This window comes from Strix aluco, chromosome Z, assembly GCF_031877795.1.
Source record: "Strix aluco isolate bStrAlu1 chromosome Z, bStrAlu1.hap1, whole genome shotgun sequence".
Taxonomy (NCBI): Eukaryota; Metazoa; Chordata; class Aves; order Strigiformes; family Strigidae; genus Strix; species Strix aluco.
In genome coordinates this window covers 67,472,211-67,493,774 of record NC_133971.1, presented here as the reverse complement: position 1 = coordinate 67,493,774, position 21,564 = coordinate 67,472,211, and the positions used below count along the sequence as shown (strand labels likewise).

At 41.7% G+C, this 21,564-nt stretch overlaps 1 protein-coding gene across 5 annotated transcripts in view; it reads left to right on the top strand.

Moving 5' to 3' along the window:
- The first annotated feature begins 5,114 nt into the window (after positions 1-5,114).
- Positions 5,115-21,564, top strand: part of SPIN1 (spindlin 1) — a 67,930-nt gene continuing 51,480 nt past the window's right edge. For 2 of the 5 annotated variants that reach the window (XM_074811786.1, XM_074811790.1), the window contains exon 1: positions 5,115-5,413. The gene's annotated coding sequence lies outside the window, so the exon portion shown is untranslated. Of the gene's footprint in view, positions 5,414-6,150; positions 6,570-17,764; positions 17,993-18,949; positions 19,001-21,564 lie in introns of those variants that run through there. The other 3 variants (XM_074811788.1, XM_074811789.1, XM_074811787.1) reach the window with 3 other exon arrangements.

Below are 21,564 nucleotides of genomic sequence, written 5' to 3'. Positions count from 1 at the left end.
CAACATACAGGTGGGCTCGAGATCGAGGGGTGGACCTCACCATTGACACCATCACAGAGATCATCCACGGATGTGAGACGTGTGCTGCAATCAAGCCAAACAGGTGAGGCCCCAGCGGAATGAAGATTGATGCATGAAATATAAATATGGAGAGGCCTGGCAGATCAACTACATCACACTGCCACAGACCCGCCAAGGCAAGTGCTCACAATGGTGGAAGCAACCACTGGGTGGCTCGAAACTTATCCAGTGTCCCACGCCACCGCCCGAAATACCATCCTGGGCCTTGAAGAGCGAGTCCTGTGGCGACACGGCACCCCAGAGAGGATTGAGTCGGACAATGGGACTCACTTCCAAAATAACCTCATAGATGCCTGGGCAGAAGAACACGCCATCGAGTGGGTCTACCACATCCCCTACCACGCACCAGCCTCTGGGAAGATTGAGCACTACAGTGGACTGTTAAAAACTACATTGAGAGCGATGGGGGGTGGAACCTTCAAACACTGGGACACACATCTGACAAAGGCCACTTGGTTAGTCAACACAAGAGGATCTGCCAATCGAGCTGGCCCGGCTCAGTCAAAACTCCCATGTGTTGTAGACAGGGATAAAGTCCCTGTGGTGCGCAAGAGGGATGTGCTGGGAAAAATGGTCTGGATTAGTCCTGCGCCGGGCAAAGGCAAACCCATCCACGGGATTGTTTTTGCTCAAGGACCTGGGCGCACCTGGTGGGTGATGCAGAAATATGGAGAGGTCCGATGCGTACCACAAGGGGACTTGATTGTGGGTGAAAACACACCGTGAGTTATACTGTGCTTTTGTAAATTTTTTCTTTGTCAATGCTAATTGCTAAGTGGCAGCTGGATGTGACGCACATGTTATAGAATAAAGGGGTGGATTATGTCCTGATTTAACCAGGATAGGGTTAAGTTTCCCCAGCAGTGGGGGGGGGAGCTCTAGCCAGGTTATTCAGATACCATGCGGATGTCACATCCTGGCGCGTCACATCCTGGCGCGGGAGCGCGGGGCACGTGGTTTTATACATCTGGTCCTCTCACTGCTGTCTTGGTAGATATACTTTGCTCTGTTCATTGTTATCACTGTTATTCTTATTGTTGTTGTTTGTTGCGTTGCTGTCGCACTGTTGTATTAAACCTTTCCTTATCTCAGTCTCGGGGCTTTGTATTTCACTCCCTTTGTGGGGGAGGGGCAGCGGCCGCGTGGTCTCAGACCCCGGCAGGGGCTAAACCACCACAGTAGGGGATGGCCAACATGCCTGCAAGCGATAGTGGCAGTGGCCTTGTTAGTAGAAGAGGCTAATAAAATTACATTTGGGGGGGATCTGAAGGTGTTGACCCCTCATAACATTAGGGAAATGCTTCAACAAAAAGCGGACAAATGGATAACACGCAAGGCTCCTCAAATATGAAGGAATATTAATACACTCACCAAAGTCAGAGATTGAAGTAACTAGTCTTCAAAAGCCAGCACAATTCCTATATGGCCAGCCAAGTGAAAGTTTAAACCATAATTGCCTCCATACCATTGAAGAACAGAAGTACCAAAAGTAGGACCATACAAATACCTCCTAGTATTGGTAGATCATCTCACTCATTATGTGGAGGCCTTTCCCACCGCTCGAGCCACAGCAAATACTGTGGTAAAAATACTCTTAGAAAACATCATCCCTAGGTATGGAAATATAGAAGTAATCGATTCTGACAGGGGTCCCCACTTTGTGTCTAGAGTAGTTAGAGAGACATTGACTTCCCTGGGGACCAAGTGGAAATCCCACACTCCCTGGCATCCACAAAGCTCAGGAAAAGTAGAAAGAATGAATGGGGATATCAAAAAACAACTTACCGAATTGATGTTAGAAACAAAGATGTCTTGGGTTAAGTGCTTACCCCTAGCGCTTCTGAATATCCGGACCCAGCCCCGAACTGATACTGGAGTATCCCCATTTGAAGTGCTGTATGGTATGCCCTATGATATGGAACTTCCCACTGATCACCCAGTATTGGAAGAAAACAATTTGTAACCATACTTAATAAACCTCATGAATAGGAGAGAAGAACTACGCAAAAAGGGATGGTAGTACAGAGACCTCCGTTAAGAGATTTGTATGCACTCCATAAGACCTGGAAATAAGGTGTTAATAAAAACTTGGAAAGAATCTTCTCTTACCTCTCGTTGGGAGGGACCGTTTCTTGTTATACTCACAACAGAGACTGCTGTCCGGACTGCTGAAAAGGGATGGACTCATGCTACCAGAGTGAAAGGACCCTTAACGCCTGATCACTGGGAAGTAGCTGAAACATCAGGAGATCTGAAGCTAGTGTTGTGAAGGAAGGACTAAATGAGTAATGTAGTATTTTGTAAAACCCCTAACTGTGTTTGTTATCCTTTTGTATGTTTTAAATGCACTATTTGTGAGGAAAGTTCGTGGGCACACTGCGTCCACGGTTATTCCCCAAAGGAATACTGTGACCAGTGCTATATAAGAGAAAGAAAATTTACCAGTCAAGCCTTATGAGTAGGGGTATCAACAGGAAAAATTGTAAAGGAGTCCCATGAATGGTGGACTATATTTGTAAAAGGGATAAATCCTGAGAAAGGGTGTGTGCATGGCAATGAACCTAAGCCCCATAACGCACAAATTCTTTGCAGATTCCAAATACTCCAAGTACCCTGTACGATCCCACAAGTAAAAGCCCGGAACTGGGAGGCGTTTAGGTGTCGACAACGAGACCCTAACCCCAAAGAATACGACTGCTGCCAAGAAGATGGAAAGCCCCGCTGCTCTAAGGAATGGAGTAGGTGGAGGAGGCAGAGGCGTATGGAGAGGGGAAAATAAGAAAGGCCTCAAAGCAACCAGTTCAGGTAATTGTTGTGGCAAGGAGAGTTGGAAAGTATGGGAAAGGAAAAGATCTGGGCATGCAAATCCTGTTGCAAGACAGAAAGGGGACACGTTTGTACAATTGGCTAATAATTGGAAGATGAACCCACCAACTCTCCTCACTATAGTAGTTATTTGGGCTGTGGGAGGAATCACAACCCCAGCCTATACTCAGGCCTTAACCCACCAACCGATACTACCTCAATTAGTAAATACCACCTCAATTAGTAATAGCACAAAAAGAGTACCAAGTTTCCCTCAAGAAATTGAGACAACTACAACTCCTCTTTGGAAAATATTAATGGCAAGTTAAGCATTGTTGGTTGTGTTTTGATGTTAAGCCCCCATTTTATGAGGCCCCTAGTGTTATTAATACTTGGGTTAACTTTCGGACCATGTATATTTACTATTATCAAAGGAAGATTAGAGGCTACACACTTAATGGTGGTAAAAACACAATATGAACAGATTAAAGGGATAGAAGAAACCCCTGTCTTAAACGAAGTTTGTGATGTGTTAAGGAGATTTGAAAAACAAAATTAGTTAAAAGAAAAGGGGGGAATTGTAATAAAACATATATGGTATTTGTTATTCAAATCTCAAGGGGAAAAAGAAGTTGTGGTCTGGACATCTTGTTAAGTAAACTAAGCATAAAGAGAGACTCTGTTAATACCAGATTGTGTTGTAACTAAACTATGTTGTGGCCGAACAGTTTTGTAATTCTCTTATGTATAGAATTTCTAAATGTTTTTGCACTTTCTATGTAACCTCAGGTTTAAAAAGAAATAAGAAATAAGATATATGTACATAGTTTCTATTGTTAAAATCAGTTGTTAGAAGGGAGCGAAAATGGCCCCCATCTTCAAGCCAGATAGTGTTATGTCTAGACAATGTTATGACTAGACTATGGTGTAGCCAGCCTGTTAGGACTGCAAAAACACCTGTGCTGAGTCATCCCCCATAAATGGAAAAACCCAAGAAAAGCCCGGGAAAACTTGTTTACAACTTTGCAGACCCCTCAGGGTACACCCATCATGAATATGGAGGAAGCCTACACTATAAAGGGACTCAGTTCTGTCCTGTAAGGTGTGTGTCCTGGTAGAGCAGAGACTCCCGGCACACCCAGCGCTGTTTTGCTCACTCGCTGCTTGCTAATAAAAATTTTATTGACCACTAAAAATTGAGAAGTGGATATTTCCCATTAAATTACAATTAATCTATAACACTGGGATTTAACACCGATGGTTCAGAAGATGACACTTGTCCGTGGTCCAGCAACTGCTGAACAGCCTTGACTACTTGCAGGTTTCCCATCGACTGCCTTCTCTATCAGCCTCCTCAAGCCAAAAGCTGAGAGCACACAAGATAGTGCACCAAGACTGTGTGAAGAACTTGTAATCAGTGCTTTTGTTCAGCTAGGATTTTTGAAGTGTTCCCCCACCCCTTTTTTGTTTCTCTGTTCCACAGACAAGGACACCATTTTAAGTTTTGAAGGAACTACTCCTTCTCCATCCCAGTAACGTTTCCTGTCTTGCAATGATAACAATTTAGTGCAAAACGCAGGCTTTTCAGTTTTCTTTCATACTACATGCAGCATACCTGACAGCCTCGATTACTTAGAAGCACTTTGCCTAGGCAGGCGAAATGCCAGTCAGCCTTCAGGTACCTTCACACTCTTGGGTTTCATTGTACCAACACGACAATCGGCACTTCCTCAGATCACCTGAACATTGTTTGAGGGTTGGAAGATGACCAGGGACACCACAGAAACCCGGTGGAAAACGCTGGGTACCATGACAACCCGTGAGACTGCCCGCCGTGGCGCTGGGCCTCAGGCAGGCCGCGGGCCCAAGGCCTGCCCACGGAAAAGGCGCTGCTGGTGAGCGGCACCGCCGCCACGAACCGCCGCGGCCCACCCGTGAGGCGGCGCTAGGCGGGCTGCGCAGCGCTGGCGAGCGGGCGGGGCGAGGCCCACCCCACGCCCCAGGGCCGGGTAAGCCGTGTGTCGAGCCGGCCCGCAGGGCAGGGCAACGCGGCAGCAGCGGAACGCCGGGCGGCTGCCGCGGCCGCGCAGACGCGCTGGGATCGGCGACGGCGGCCGGGGCGGGGCGGGGCGGGTAGCGGCCCCCCCCGCTCCTGTCGCAGTTCGGGAGCCGCAGTGCGCCTGCGCGCCGGCGGAAGGGGGCAGGGCGGGGGGCAGGAGGGAGAAGGGCGGGGCCCGGCCCTGTGTTTTGAACGGCCCGATGCGGGCGGCTCACTTTTTGGCAGGAAGGTGAGGAGGCCTCTATCCTGGCGGCGGAGCTCGCGTAGGGAGAGGGGGATCCAAATGTGGCAGAGGCGAGCAGGAGGCAGCGGCGGCGGCGGAGGGGGGCAAACGAGACAAGGGGAGCGGCCGTCCTCGCTGCCGCCGCGGAGGAACTGAGCGGCCTGGCAAGGCAGGGGGCTGCGGCTGCAGCGCTGGCACCCCCGGGCCGCCCGCCTGGCACCCCCGGGCGCCCGTCCCGCCGGCAGGTGAGCGAGTGGGGAAGGCGGGGGAGGGGAGGGGAGGCGAGGCGGGGGGGGGGGGGGGGGGGGGGCGCGAACGCAGCCTGTCGCGCCGCCCTTGGCCTGGCCCGGCCCAGTACCGGGCAGAGCCGGAGGGAGTCGCTGTAGGGGAAGCCGGAGCTCTGAGCCCAGCTTCGCCTCGCCTCCCCCGGGGCTGACAATATGTGTCCACCCGCGGGCGTCCCGGCTCCGCGCCCCCTCCTCCGCCGCGGCCCGTCGCCCCTCCCGTCCCGCCCCCGTGGCCCTCCCGGAAGCCGCAGGAGGCGGGCGGCAGTGGGGCCGCGGGGGCCCCGGGTTCATGTTGCCGCCTCTGCCGTCGCTTCCCCCGCGGCGCCCCGGCTGCCTGGCAACTCCCACCCTTCCGGGCTCCGGGGGGCAGCCGCTCTCCCTTGGCACTGGCCCCGGTCGGCATCCACGCTCCGTCCCCTGCCGGAGGGGAGGGGTCCGCTCCCCCCCCACCCCCACCCCCCCGCGGAGCCATTGTATGTGGGCTGGGGCCCGCCGGGGGGGGCTGCCGCAGAGAAGCTTCCCCCTCGCTAGCGCACGCCGAGGGAGGCGGGGACGGGGGGAAGCGTGCCCCGGCTCCCCTCCCCGTCGCGGGGGAGCGGGGTGAAGGGGGCGTGAGTGCGGTGGCGGCGGGGCCGGACCGGGCCGTGCCGCGGCGGCCGGAGGGGGAGCCGCCGCCTCGGGCCGGCAGTGGCAGGGTTGCGGGCAGCGCTGCCGCGGCGCGAGGCACCCCGAGCGCGCGCGTGTGTGCGCGCTGCGCTGCGATCCTTTGTCTGCCGCCGCTTTCCCCTCCTCCCGCCCTCCCTTCCCACTCCCTGGGCCTGCCTCTCCTCCCTCCTCGCCTTTCTCTCTCCCTCCCTTCGTTCCCCTCTCTCCCAGACTCCAAGCGCTGCTGCAGCTGCAGGTTTGTAAATACTGGACCAACACACACACAACATGGCTGACGCTCGCCCTGCTCCTCCACCAGGGTCTCCGCCTTCTCCCTCTGTCTCCGCCGCTTAGCCTCTCCTCCTTTTAGGCTTTTGTTTCTTTCCCCTCCCCCCTCATCTCCCATCCAAAAAAAAAAAGAGGAAAAACAGTTCACCCTCCTTATTGCGAGCATGGCGGGATTTCAAGGGTAAGGATCCTCGCTTTGGAAGCTTTCTCCTTTCGTTTCGCTGCTTACAACAAAATGAAACCTAAAATCAAAGGGGATTTGGGAACCTGGCAAGGCCTGGGGCGAGGGAGGAAGGGAGGGAAGGCTGGGGGAACTGGGTGAGCCCCGCTGAGAGAGGCTTGATTGGAATGTGCGTATCTTTTTCTCTTTTTGGGTGGGGGGAGGCTGATGCACCAAAGTGCTGGCAGAGATGAAATACTGTATTCCACTTGCAGAATGATCTTTCATTCAGGGCCGTTTCTTTCATTTCAGGACGTAGTTCGGTATAAGATATCAACTCAGCACAGTCATGTTAAAAAGACCTGAACTAGTTAGGTCAGAATAGGCATTGTGTAGGTAAAAACCGTAGCATAGGCTTTTTGAATTCCTTTGCATTCCCTGTATCTCCTTGTCAGTATCTTAAACAGCTCACAAATCATAGGATACAAAACTGGGATTAACACTTGCCAGGTCTTTTTGTTGCCAGTTTTTTGTCACAGATTAATTTGCCCTTGTGATGACAATAGCACAAACCGAAGCATTTCCTTTTTGTTAAAATGAGGGCTTATGCTTTTGAGATTCCTTTTTTTGTAAAAAAGGCACGACATCGTGAATTTAAGTGAGCTCCCAAACTAAAGCAAGACAGCATGTTTCTGACCTCTCAACACAAGGCAAATGCTCAGTTCACTACCCCCCACCTCAGTTATTTAGAGCACCCCCTTCTGGCTTTGACGAATATGGCTTATTTTTTTGCTTATGACGTAAAACCAAAATAACTTGAACGTAGTTTGTTGAGCATATATAAAGTGATCTGCTGTGGAACAGATTTGTAGCTAGGTTGTAACAAGGGTGAATGCCGAACATGCAAAGACGTGATGCTTTATGTTGCATTCTGTGCATGTTACTGTAATTAATAGTACGTGTTTTATTTTTCAAAGATTATATCTAAAGACATGGTCTTTATTCAGTCATATACACAGGGATAGCTGTGGCTTCTGTTAATACCTGAGCATTGCCCTGAAGTAACAAATGTCCTAGCTCTGTCGTCTTTGTCTGCTTTGCTTTGGAAGCTTCTAGTGGAGAAGCACTGGCACGGCATAATCATACAGTTTTTATTGAGATAGAAATAAATGCTACACTTCAGTGCTGAAGTAATCATATATTAATACTTTTTTTCTGCTGCTTTTTCTATCTCCATTAATAAGCATTGATTAACCAGAGGTGAGAAGAAAATAATTTATAATAATGGAGTTTACATCAACGTAAAACTTGAGTGGAGTCATCCAAGTTACAAGATCATTTTGGAATGTTTATCTACGTCATGGCTCCTGAGCCAACTGTACTACTTCGAGATGGAAAAGTCTGAGCATAAGTCTGTAACTTGATATATCAGTAGATTCCTGCAGCAGCCAGTTACTTTTTTTTTTTTACATTTAACAACCTGAAAGCAATATTGGTAAAGCCACAAAAATAGTTTGTGTTGTTGCTAATTAGTCATTCATTATGATAGCCACCAAATTTTGAAATTATTGCTCTCTTACTAAAAGCGTGAAGTGTACTGAGGTATGCCGCTCCTCCCTTGTAATAAGCCTTTAGATACTTAAGCTGATTTTTAGGCTGAAGAGCAAAATAAACAAAAATAGGCCATCTGCAACACATCTGTTTAAATAGTGGATCACTTAAAAATAGTCGTGTTTGTTAACTGGTACACTTTAGTTTTGTCACTAGAACTGAATTTTATTCTGTAAAATTTACCTGCACTTCATTAGCTTTGTGAAGTTTTTTGTCTGTAGCATCTTTGCTGTACCTTGTGATTGTGTTCTTTCTTATGACACCTAGAAGATTTTTCTTTCTGTCTTGTTTGTGTTGATTTGGTCAAAAATCCGTATTGTGGGTCTTCGTATCCCATGAGGAGCTGATCTAGTTGAAGAGCTTGCCAAATCTTTGGGTCTTTGGTACCACTAAGTGAAGGCACTCCAGTGTTTTTGTCATTGTGGGTAATTCCAGGCTGTGTTTAACCAAATTAAAAACCCAGTACTAGTAGAATCTTCTTTTCCAAAACTGTTTACTTTTTCATATTGGGAAGTGAGACTGAGGAAAAAGACGACCACAAGGAATGCAGTCTCAGTGAGTAGCTTTTTGGAAGATGTTAGAAATTAACTAATATCTTTTAAGAAGAAACACTTTTCAGTGAATCTTCGATCAAGTAAATCATGACTAAATATTTATGAAATTACCAATTGAAATATAAAGTCCTAAAAGTAATAAACACTTTTAGTTCATCTTATTCTTCAATACCTTTTGTATATTTTCTTGGTCTGAGTAGTATTCTTCCATTGACTTAGCCTGTATCTTTCCCTGTCTGTTGCCAGGCTGCAGTCTTTGACTTGTTCAGATTTGTAAACATCCAGCTGATACAATAGCTGTTTTAAAGTGTTTTTTAATGTAATGCATCATTTGATTAATGTTTGACAAATGAAAGATTTTGAGTAAGATTCTATTTTTCTGAAGAAATGGCCATTTTTTTTATAGAATGAAGCCTGTTGCTGTAAAGTTCTCATGCTTTCATTTTGGTTTTTCTTGCCTATTTTCCTTTCTTTCCCCAGGTATTGGATCAGACTTGACTTCTTGATGTTATGGCATGAGAATATGTTTTCGTAGATGGCTAAAACCAATTCAACTAAGTGGTATAAAACCTGTCTTTCAGAAGTTGTTCACTGAAGCTGAACCAAGAGACAATCACTGTTATGGACAGTTACTTTCAGTTTTATGGTTAGATAGTTTGTTTCTCATACCAGGTGTGAGAGAATTTTTTAGGTTTTCTCATTCTCCTTCTCTTACTACTCTTTAGAGTTCAGTGGTTTTATGATTGGAAGGTGAATGCTGATCTTTCTTGATGCAGGTTTTCCTGATGAGTACCTTCTGGGTATCAAGATGTGTCCCACTTGCTGTCCGGCTACTACCTAGCTGTCAGCATACCACATGACTTAAAAGAATGGGGAATGTGACCTTCCTTGTATCAGTGTGCAGACGGTGTCCATCCACATTTCTATGACATGGATAAGTGTTGAGTTCCTTGAAACAGTATGGTTAACTGGTTTGTATTTATGAACAGCTGCTTCTGGAGACAAAGGGGCCTCGTCACTGATCCATTTCAAAGAATGGTGAAATAGTTTAATTCAAATTTACTGCTTTCACCATGTGGTGGTTGCAGTTAACTTTCTGCTATGGTGTAAAATGTGAGTTTGCTGATGGCATGTGGAATTCAAGAGTTGAGTTGATTTGACTATCGGCTTGTGTAGTCCTTGTATCGGCTTGTTTTGATCTACAAATCTAGGTTACCTTTTTATGCTTCTTTCCTGTAATGTATGCTGTGAAACTGCTGTAAATCTGTGCTATACGAGGTCTTGTTTGACTTGCTCACTTGGAAACTTTATTGAAATGGTTCCACAAAATGCTGAAATATATCGAAATTGCTGTTGTTAGCGGTGGTGACTACTAGCCTTAACTATTACCTAATCATATTCTAATATTCTGCAGTTATTGCAGGGTGCTTGAGATGTTGTTGAAATATCTTCTGATTATTTTTTTTAAATCTGCTTGCAGAATAAGAGTTACTGACAGTATATGTAAGCATTTACAAGTAGGGTTTTTTTAGTCTTTTTGATAAGACCGTAAAGTTTATAAACCCCTAAGAGCTGATTAGCTCTTGGTTTGGGTTTTTTGTTTGCTTAGTTGATTTGTCGTTTGTGGGGTTTTTTTAAATGTTGTTGTTGAATGTTCCAATACGGTATTCGAGGTCTGCACCTACAAGTGCTGGTGAGAGTAGATAGTTGTTTCAAGAGTAGTTCTGTGGATTTCAGTGATTAAATGCTTAATTTATACAGAATAACTGCTGAACTTTAGACCTTCTGTTCCATATGGTAGTTTGCACAAAATGGAATTGTATCATTTTAGTTATTCCTTTGTTGTTGTGTTTTCCATTAGTTTTCCAGTTGTTCTCACATTGTGGACTTATGGTGGCCTTGCATAGGGAAAACATTCTTGTCATGGTGACCAACTGTTGAGTCCGCTGCTGTCTTTGAAGTCATCTCTTCATTTTCACTTCACTTCTGGCCTAGCTGTATGCAGGTCCTGTTCTCCAAATGTGTTGTAGCTGGTGGTCCCCTTCTAACAGTGCCAGCTACCTCAGCTGAAGGGCTCTGGGTTCAATCACTACAGCTGTCTTTTCTTGAGTGATGGGTGGTGTGTGGTAACCTAAATATTCTTAATGCTGGTTTCCAGAGTTGTTTGTTTCAGAGAGTGTTGGGAAGCCTGTCTTGTGAAGTCTGAGACTGCTTTTATCTGCAAGTTTGGAAGTGCTTTAGAATTAAAGTGCTCCATTAAAATGTGTTGCTTTCTTTAAGGTCACTGGTGCATCTTCCATCCTTTGTTTCCAGAAAGTCTTCCTAGTGGTTCAGAGGTAGTCTTGAATCCGGAGATCTCAATCTTGGCGAAGTAACTTTGGGAGCAGCCTATTTAAAATGACAGTTCCCTCTGAATGTGTACCTTGGAGGCTTTTTTTCTCCCTATCCATTGTGTTGCTTTGTTTTCTCTCCTAGATTCCTCTTAGAGCAGAACAATTAATGAATACAGGGAATGTTTGTAAATTTAATCTATTTTAAGATTACTATGCTAATTAGGTCGTAACGCGTAACATTACCTGGCAATTTACTGTCCACTACTGATGCTGCTATTTGGAGTGATACTACTCTACCCAGATGTGGCCAGTCATATATAAAATGAAAAAGTAATAAACTTGACTCTTTTTTTTTCCCAGCAATATTCTTTGACTTGTTCTAGAGCATAGTAAGATGTTTTAGCTGGTTTGTGCCATCATGCTGAGGTAAAATTTCACCCATACAGACTTTAATTTTATGCCCTTTCAAAAACCAACAAACTTTCTTTTCTTGCGAACCTGCATTAATCCAATTTAAATGTAAAAATGAACTTTGCTAGATCGTAATCTCTTGCCCTAAGTGGGTAAGAACTGAAAGATTTATTAGAAGTCAGACTTCTGGTCTGGTATTTATTAAAATCAAATAATTATTTCTGTTGCAAAACTCATTTTCCTAATTTAGTATTTACGTTCCCTTCACAGACTTCTTCCCTAGTATGTGGAACAAAGGTAGCTTAAGTGCAGTGTATAATCTTGTGTTTGTTGTTGAGATTTTTAAATACGGAAATTTCCAGCTTTCTAGATTTAATGTAAGTGTTGTGAACTGAGTAGCATGGGAGAAAGCGTGTTCTAGAATAGTTCACTGGTGACATTTCTGTTAATTTTTCTTGGTAACTTTTTCCAAATGCCTTGACAAACATAATGTCTGCCAAAATTCAGTATAGTGCTTAGACTTCTAGTATGCAAAGCTTAAGTACATACAATATACTGGCAGGTATTTTGTCAGTTCTTCTTCTGTAACTTATCTCAGGTCTTCCACTTGAACTGTAGAAATGCTTGCAGATTAGACTGTCTTTATTTTCTAGGAATGATAAAAATAAATACAAATAATGCTTGGAGGATGTAGGTTGTGTAACTCATATAATTATCCTTGGAAGACAGTTGGCTATGTCTGTATGGTTCTGGATAATTGCTTGCCTGTTCTGTTTGATAACCATGTGTGTTTTAGACAATGATCTGAACCCTAAAGTGAAATCAGAATGGGAGCAAATATGTTAGAGATTAGTTTACTACCTTCTCAAAACCTTCCAGTTGCAGACAGCTTTATTAAATTGACATAATTACTTTTTTCTTCATTAATCCCTTTCAGAAGTTCTTTGTCTTTATGGTAAAAATGACGCACAAATTCATTAATGGTTGCTTTGCCATCAGTGGAACTGCAGTTTTGTGAGATGTGATTGGCCAAAATCCATGCTCTGACAAGAGTATATTCAAAAAATAGCTTAACAGTGAATTCTGCCTTTCATGCGACTTCCTAGAAATCTAACTCTTAAGTGCTTTTAGGGTTAAGGAATATGCGGGTGTTTGATATACTTGGAAACCACAGATTTTTGGATATTGATATGGTTGACATCATGTTGGTAGAGGGAGGGAGCCTTCACAGTGACTGTTGTCAGGGTCATCTCTCTACTGAAGGGAGGAAGAAAAAGAAACTTCTCTAGAAGTGAATAAGAATAGAAATCACCTTGGTGAATTACATCTCTCCATCTTCTGCAGCTCCATTTTGTCAGGAAAAGCATACTTTATTGTTAGGTGCCAGCCTTAAGATAGAGAAGGCAAACAGACTCTCTTCTGATTGATGTGCTCTCCAACTTGTTCAAGTTGCTGGGGGAGATTCACTTCTACCCTCAGTTATAACTATGTGTATACCTGTGACTTGTATGGAGAGACATGAGACAAATACACGTTATTTTGTATCACTAGGGCCATGTGGCTGTATTAATAATGGATGAAAAGAACATTTTCAAATGGTAATATTTTGCTGTGGCCTTGGTGGGGAACCAGGGGTGAAGAAAGCACTGTATTACAGATAGTTTTAGGCTAGATGCTTGAAGAATGGAATTTATGTAGAGGTGGGTTTCTTGTTTTGTTTTTCCCCATATGTATAAAATTAATTGAAGGTGGAAAAGGCGGGGGGGTGGGGGGAGGAGTGTGAGACTTCATGAATAAACATCCTGATTTTCAGTCATACTTGGTGCTCTAACCACATTTCTAGGAGACTTTCTTTGGGCAGGGTTGGCACAAGGTTGAATATGGAGCAGAGATCAGCATAAAAGGCGGAGGCGTTCTTGTCTATTCTTCTGTGTGCTGTTTACCTGCAGGATAGACTTCTAGAAAGCCTCATCTGCTTTTATATGGAAGGATATCCTGCCTTCTGAGATTCTGTTTTCATTGGACGATGCCTCACTTTTTGCCTTTTTGAATTTCTATTTCTCCCCTTTGTTCCTCAGTTGTTTCAAGGACCACAGGACAATTTAGTCCTCTCTACTAATAAGTATGTGTATTTCCAAAAGGAAGGAGCGATGTGGTTTTTTTGAGGGATTGTTGTTCTTATCACCAATACCTAGATTGATGCAAAATCTCAGGAATTACAATTAAATGTTTGTTAGTGAATCTAGTTCAGTTCAGATATAAAGCTTTCTGGAGAGAAAATTAGATTACGAATCTAGAAAGGGAAAAGTCTACCTGTTGCTGCTACTGAAAGTTCTCACTGAAGTCCTATGTTGATTAATTTACTTTCTCGTTCCATTTCCATTTGTGTAGCATGCACAGGGAAGGAATTTCAAAGCAGGGTTTTTTATCAGAGCTTATTATCAACATCTAAGAAAGGAAAGAATGTTTGTTGTGGGACAAGCAAGGTATGGTAGGGAACAAGTGACTCCAAGGTGGTCCTCATTCTTTAAGTCTTGACTTTCTTTTTGCCATGATTTTGTCACCTTTCCGCTATTGCAGAACAAGAGGAATTCAATGTTTTAGGGCAGTTGTTTCTGAGCAAAAATTGTCATATGCTCAAACTCATGCAGATGTTATCATAAAGCACGTTTTTTCACAGTCCAGTACATAACTTCTCAGAGTAACTGGAAACAAGTCTTCATCCTCTTAAGTACTTCAGGGTCTTCTAGTTAATTTCATGAGTATGCAGATACCATACCAATTTCAGAACGAGTACCTTGTGCATTTTTCTTCCATGTTTTAAAAAGCACCAGCAGTATGAGGGTTGGTCTGTTCTGATGTTTCCACTGCTTTTAGGGAAAGTCACTGGTTTTCCCTCCCTGTTGTCCTGCCCCTCCCCATCCACTAGCCCCTGACTTACGCAGGATGCGTTGTGTTTTCTACCAAAAATCTGAAAGACCTGCATGTAAGCAAAGAAAATATCATATAATGCTGATGGTTTTAATCTTTTATACAAAAAGGTGTGATCAGCAGTTTCATGTTACCATTGTTTTCCCTGGTGAATCCAGGGTTGACAGCAGTATTTAAATTATTAATATTACAAATACCAGATATCGTTTCTCTACAGCTATACTACTCTTATATAAGTAACAATTCTTGTTTTAAAGTGCTGTTCTTTCACTGACCCTCCAAATTTATCAAAAACAGCATAGTTAGATGTAGCTAGAGCTCATAATGCAATGCTGAATTTTGTTTCCAGTGCCTTGCTGTTACTCATATTATGGCTTTGACATCTGTTGCAACTCTTCACCATTTAAAGCTGATAATCTGTTTAGGTTGAGATTGATACTAACATTGTAGACTGAGTGAATATTCTGCAGCTGGTCTGGTAAAATGAAGATCATGTTATTGGTTAGTAGCCACAGCAGAAGACTTGCCATTCTTTACAGTAAATGCTTTTATTTAAGTGATTTATGTTTCCAGTGTAAACAGTTACTTGAATGCATTTGTATGAGAACTACTTTCATCTAAGCTAAAATGGCTGAAGGTGAAGAAAATAGGTAAGACCAATTCAGTTCATTACTGGTTGCTCATCTTTTTCAAGATGCAGATTAGAGGCAAGATACCATTTTCCCTGAGTCCTTTTTTCTTTTTTCCTGATCATTGCAAAGATAGGTTGAAAATTACTTCTGATTTAAATTATCTAATCATAAGTCTATAAGCTTTTCTTAAAATCAGGTGTGCAGGGAGAAATTTTTCTATGCTTTGGGCTCTATCTCTGTCATCGTGCTTCAGTTTGCAAAATGTTTACTCTTTTCACTGCAGTCATTCCTAACAAAATTATTTGTCCACTGTGACTAGAGGGGGCTGTATTTTACCCAATAACTTCACTTGATTTGCCATGGTTTACTAATTTAACAAATTTAGCTGGCAGTAATTTACCACTGGATTACCTTCTAACAGCTGGAATAGGTGTGTTTGCCCTGGGCTTGCTCTTCCAGAATGTTTGAGTGATCCTCTTAACTTTGGAACAATGTTTCTCAGACTAACACAATAGCAATTAAACCTAGTCTTCAAACAAAGGTTGATGACCTAAGTATCTCCTATGAGGAGACACTTAAGGAGAGAACAGAGCAATGTCTTACTTTTTTCAGATGGACATTTCCCTCTCTTAGTTTCCACAGACCTTTGTTACCGAACCAAACTGAATAAACTTGCTTACAATAATAATAAATTATTTGGGTCAACTCTGTCTGTAAGAACATGAGTAAGGACAAAACATTTGCATTATGAAGTTCACTTGCATTTACCATAGAATGGTAGCAAGCCCATGATGGTTGTGTCTTGGTCAGTGGTTATTTTTGTGCATATGGTTTTTTTGGATTCAGGAGGAGGACAGCTACCTATCAATAAGGAGAAGCTAAGCTGCTTCATATTTGACATGATACAGAAGTGTGCAACTTAAGGCAATTATACTGACCTGTGAAAACTTGTTACCCTGGTGTCTGTGCTTGTTCTTGCCCTGTGGTTCAACGCAAGGTAATTTGCAGTAGACTGAACAATTAGGAGCAAGTTTAAATTCACCTTTGGATAAAGGGGTTCAGGGAAAGTTCTCCTGGCTTTGAATAAATAACTAAATCTCTTCAAATTTTTAATAAAAGCATTATCTTGTAAGATTTCTTTAAGCATGGAGGGCTGTGCTTACTGTGCATCAGTAAGTTGAAACACACACACAAGGTTTAATCAGTGAGTAGTTTTTCATTGCCTGTAAAAGGAATTACATGGATGCTTTAAAAAGTCATTGTGCTTCAGAGTCCTGGTATATTGTGTAAAGTCACAGGAAGAATTGTAGCAATGTGGTGAAAAGAAATTAAACTATCTTAATATTATTAAGTGATAAACTTTATCACTGTTTTTAAAGCTGCTTGGCTAAACTCTTATAGCTGTTTATGATAATCCCATAGTAGGACAGAAGAATACCGAAATTGAACTATGCCTTCTGTTGACATAGGCAAATCATTCCATACTAAACAAAAGAAGTTGTGTTTATCCATGCTGCTTGAGGACAGAGTAGACGAGAGCTCTAAAACAACTCTTTAAAAATGCTCTATGCGTGTCTTTATTCTAGTACTAAAGCTGTGTATAATATTGGAGTAATGGGCAAGGTTTTTTTTCAAAATTATTTCTGCTGTGCCAAAGAGTGACTGAAAGGTTTGTGTATAGATAAATGTTTCACTTGTTCTTCTCAACTGTTGGAAAGGAAATAGACTGGAAACTGTTTTTTATTTAAAAGCCTGTATATGGATTAATGTTGAACTTAAAATTTTATGTTGACAACCACATTCTGTTTTTTTAATGAAGCTGTTGCAAGCTCATTTGGCACTACTCAATTCTCTTACTCCTTCTTTAGCTTGATCCCTATTTGGTAGAACAGCCAACGTGTGTGTATTTTTTTAACACCAAATTTCAGATCCAATTTTTTGGATTCTTGGTGTTCAATTTTAGGTATGTATTTTTTGAACTAACACGAGAAACAAGGAATTTTTCAAAGGGCAAGCATATGGCACTTAGCCAACTATTATTGAATCTGGTTGTGACATTGCTAAGATGGGAGGCAGATCAAGTAAGAAACTATTACATTTAAATCAGTTTAATTTTAGACAAATGCCTAAAACCAAGCTTTACTGTTCATAAGCCCTAATTAATAACAGATTAAACCTGCAGGACTTCCTGGAATAAATCTTTGGAGAACTTAACTTTCTTTTGTTTTCTGGGTTATTTATGTATTCTTAAAATGGGCATATAGTTGTCCCTTTCCCCTGAAACCTGTAGGGAATTTCAGAAAACTAATTGTACTTGGTGTGAGACTAAACTTCAAACCTGTAATTGAAAAGAGCTTATTCTTACTGCGTTCTGGATACGGTATGTGTATGTCATTTTCTACTCCCAACCCCTTTTACCTCAGGATTTTAATTTTTCTTTAATTGTTTTGTCGGTGCCTTTTTTTTCTTTCCTCTGTATGTAGATGACTAGCTCTCTTCCCTTTCAGGCAAAGTGCTATGCCTGTAGTTAACTGTAACCATCAGCTGATGTACTGATAGCTTGTCCAGTTTAGTGAACGTGTAGTGTTCTCACTGTCACTTACTTCTAATCAGCCCGTATGATTTGAGGTTTAGCATTTAAAGACTAGTGCTCTTTGGATGTAACTTCCATAACCACTGGTATAAGATTCCTTTAGTAGTGGGTTATAGGCCTTTCCTGGCCTTTTTTGTTTCTCGAAAGAACTTCAGGGACATATAGAGCAGCACATAATTAAACAGAATGAAGAAGGCTTTGATCAGAGGTTCCCAAACTGTTTCCAGTTGATTCAAAGACACAAACAATGGGAGAAGCCTTGATCTGTGAACTGATCTGTGAATTATTAAGCTGGACCAGCCAAGATGATCATCTCTTGCAGGCACACCTGTCTGTTCATCAAGGGAAGATCAAGAACTTTGAAAACCTCTGGACAGAGGTGAGCTAATTCCTAAACAACAGTACTGGTCTGAATGATGTATCCACTAATGGAACTTCTTGATGCCTTTTATATGAAAAAGAGAGGATGAAAAATAGATAAAGCATAATAAAAGTACACCTTACTTCTGATGAAAGCAAAGTTAGTCATCCTCTTCGTCCATCTTTTCTAATTCCACAAATGGAAAAACTAGCTGGCCTCTGGTTAGCTTATTTGGTAGCAGAGGGGGAGGAGGAGTCAGTTTTGTATATGTACACTTCTGGTGCTATTGTGAAGATCACTCAGTGTATCATGTATGTGCAGGTGTGACAAGGCTGCATGCTATGCAAGTTCCTAAAGTTCAGAGAACTGTATTAATTTGCTAATGTACCCAACACAAAACTAAGTATAAAAGTGGTTTTTTGTATTGCTTTCACTTTGGTGTCTTCTATCCCTGATACATAAATAAGGCTGCAGTTGAAAGGTTGTGGAGATGTGCTAGAATATTTTATAGCCAATTAAATATTTGCAGATTTTACTGAAGCATAGTATTTCTGATTATTTCCACAATTACCTGCTGTGCTGAAGGATGATTCTTTTTCCTGTTAGTTCAGAGATCTTCTCTGAACAGTTTAAACAACAGTATCAGTCACTAATGGGCTGAAATAATGCAAATTTGTCTATAATTATTCATAGTAATTTCTTACTTTCCGTTGAGTTTACATTAGCTTCAAGTAACTATTTGTCAAATCTTTTACCACTCTTTAGGAAACGGATTTAAAAAAACTGGTAGTGAGTTGTTCCACATACTGGATTGTTGTGGTCATTAGAGCTAATAAGCCACATTTCATTGCTGCTTGTCTGAGGATTGAGCGGTGTCCAGTCAATCGCTGCTATTAAAAGCTTGTGAGGGCAAAACGGAGGAGTTCTCGCTGTTGAAGTTCATTGGGTTAATCTTTGTCTGTGTTCGTGATGCAGGTGTTCGTGATGCAGGTATTGAGGTATACTTATGGACACTTGGGATATATGGTGAGTTTTCAGGTGTTTGTGTATACCACATTGCCTATTTGGAAATTTGTCATGACCTTATCATTACTGACTTGTGTTTTTAAAAAAACCCCTGTGTTGTTGCTCTATAAAGATCTGTAACAATGGTTACAAGAGCTTTTGCCAATTCTGAGAAAGAAAATGTGTAATCTCTTAGAACAAAAGTGTTTATAGTGAAGTATTGTGAGGGAATTGTATCAGAACAGAGATTGATTTCATCAATCAGCTAGCCTTCTTCAGATAAAAACACCATTTAATTTAACCTACTTATGGAAGCTGTAAGTATAAAATATAAATTGTAGTAAGTATAAAAAATAAATGTGCACTGAGAGAGGTAGCTTTTGTTAGGAACGTTAGTTTCTTCAGCTGTAGAAGATTCTTGTAGGTATAGCTTGTTGCGTGGTCTTCTCAAGAATTCTGACAAACCACGCTGAGTGTGTCCTTGGATTAGTTTTCATTCAAGTTCCATTAGGGATTTGAAAGATAAAATGGAAGCATGCTTACAAAATCTGAGAGAGTTTTGGGCAGCATACTTTAAAAACAGAAATGGAAAGTGTAGAGGAATAATAAATAGAAAACTTGGAAAATATGCTTTAGCTATAATCTACCATCAAGGAGACAGCTTAAGACAGATGATAATTTTGAGGACTTTTTTAAGGCCTACTTCTCTAAAATGCTATTTTATTATACATGTTACAGGGAGGGGGAAAGCACTTCCTAACTGTCTTTGAAGTCTTCAGCATACAAAATAATTCAGGAGTAGTTGGAAAGCTATAGATGGATAATAGAGACATTTCTAGGAAAACTTGCTTTGGTTTTGTATGAGTTGGTAACAATTTTTTTTTTTAAAGCTGATTAAAGAAAATGCTGATTAAACTCAAATACAATTTGAGAGTTCAGTTTGCTTATTTTAGGAGGGTTTTGTTTGGTTAGGGGTGTGTTTTGCATGAAAATTTTTTTAATGGTGTGGGGCTATATGGATCATGTTGTCTACTGTTGAGGGAAAAAAGTGGTGTACTTCCACTGTTCTCCAAAAAAGCTAGAATAATGTTTTTCTTGAGACATATGAAGAGAATTGTATGGTGTGATAAATTAATTTTGTTTCGAGGGCCGGGATTATCATACTGTTATTAGATGACTGGACTACCTACAGATGAATTAAGTGATAAGACTTGTAACAGAAGAAATAAAATTCACCAACTTGTCAGTGAACTTGTAATTTAATTGTGCCAGTGTCCTGGGGAATTAAGGGAAGACAAAGCAGAAAGGTTTCTTTTCAACCAAGTCTTACTCTTACAGCAGAGACATTAGCTCAATCCCCAACTCTACTAATGCAGAAAAGCATCCCTTTTTAATACTTTTAACAGAAATGAGATCACATTAAATCACACTCTTGCTTTTTTCTCTTTAAGCCTTATACTGGATTAGTACTGTCACCAAACAGGATAAAAGAATTTGTCAACACCAATGTGATGTAGATAAGCAGACACTTCTTTATGAACGGCCGGGTGCACAGGGGAGTCGTCTCACCAACAGCACACACCTAACTCGTGTAGCATGCTGATTATATAGGCTACAATGATGCATAGTGAACATTCTCATACATAGTCATATCAATTCTCATAATTCATTTTCTTAATCCCACCCTTTCCGGTCATGTGCATTTTGTCTTTAAATTGAGTTGAGGGGCTGCTTTTATGACCACCACGGACCACCGACTCAAAAGAAAGACCCTCCAAAGTCCTTGTCTCAAGGACTTTGGCTCACACTACAGTTTTAACATGCTTCAAGGTCCCTTCACAATGTATCCTTTAGAACATCCTGGTCAACAGGGCAATAAATTGTCCTTATCAAACAGGCTAACAATAGTACCTGGTTATGGATCTTATTCTTTGAATAGAAATCTGGTTAGTGATTATTACTGGCCCACACGGCCTTAGCCTGGGACTTTACAACGGACTTTGTAGCAGCATGACTGGTTGTATGGTTACTCTAAACTAAATACAGTATTTGTATGGCTACTTAAAACATTACACAACTATCTTTTTCTAACTATTATAAAACTGATACTCTTATAAAATTCCATTTAATTGATTAGGCTTAATCATTCCTTGTTTAAATCAAAATCACCAAAAAACATTAAAATCAGCTCAAATTAATAACAAATCGGTAACATTTTGGCCCTTTGAAAGTTTTGAAAATCATCTCAATACTTTGGTACCAAAGTCTGTTACATTTCTGTCTCACTGTATGCTGGTGAGAGTCTTGGGATTTCTCTTATCAGGCAATTGAATGCAATTTTGCTGTTAATTTTTTTCTTCAAGCAGAAATAAATCATCAAGAAAACAACCAGCAAGATAAATAACGTGCCAAATTAATCCACTAAAAATTTTGTCTATGCAATCTTCTGACATATATTCTCAGACCTTTTCAGTATCTTCCTCAATTTTTCCTAGTAATTCTAGGTCATGTTCTACATCTTGTGTCACATTTGGGATATGTATGCAGCAATGATTTACTCTTGTTTGAGGTATCCACAAACTCCA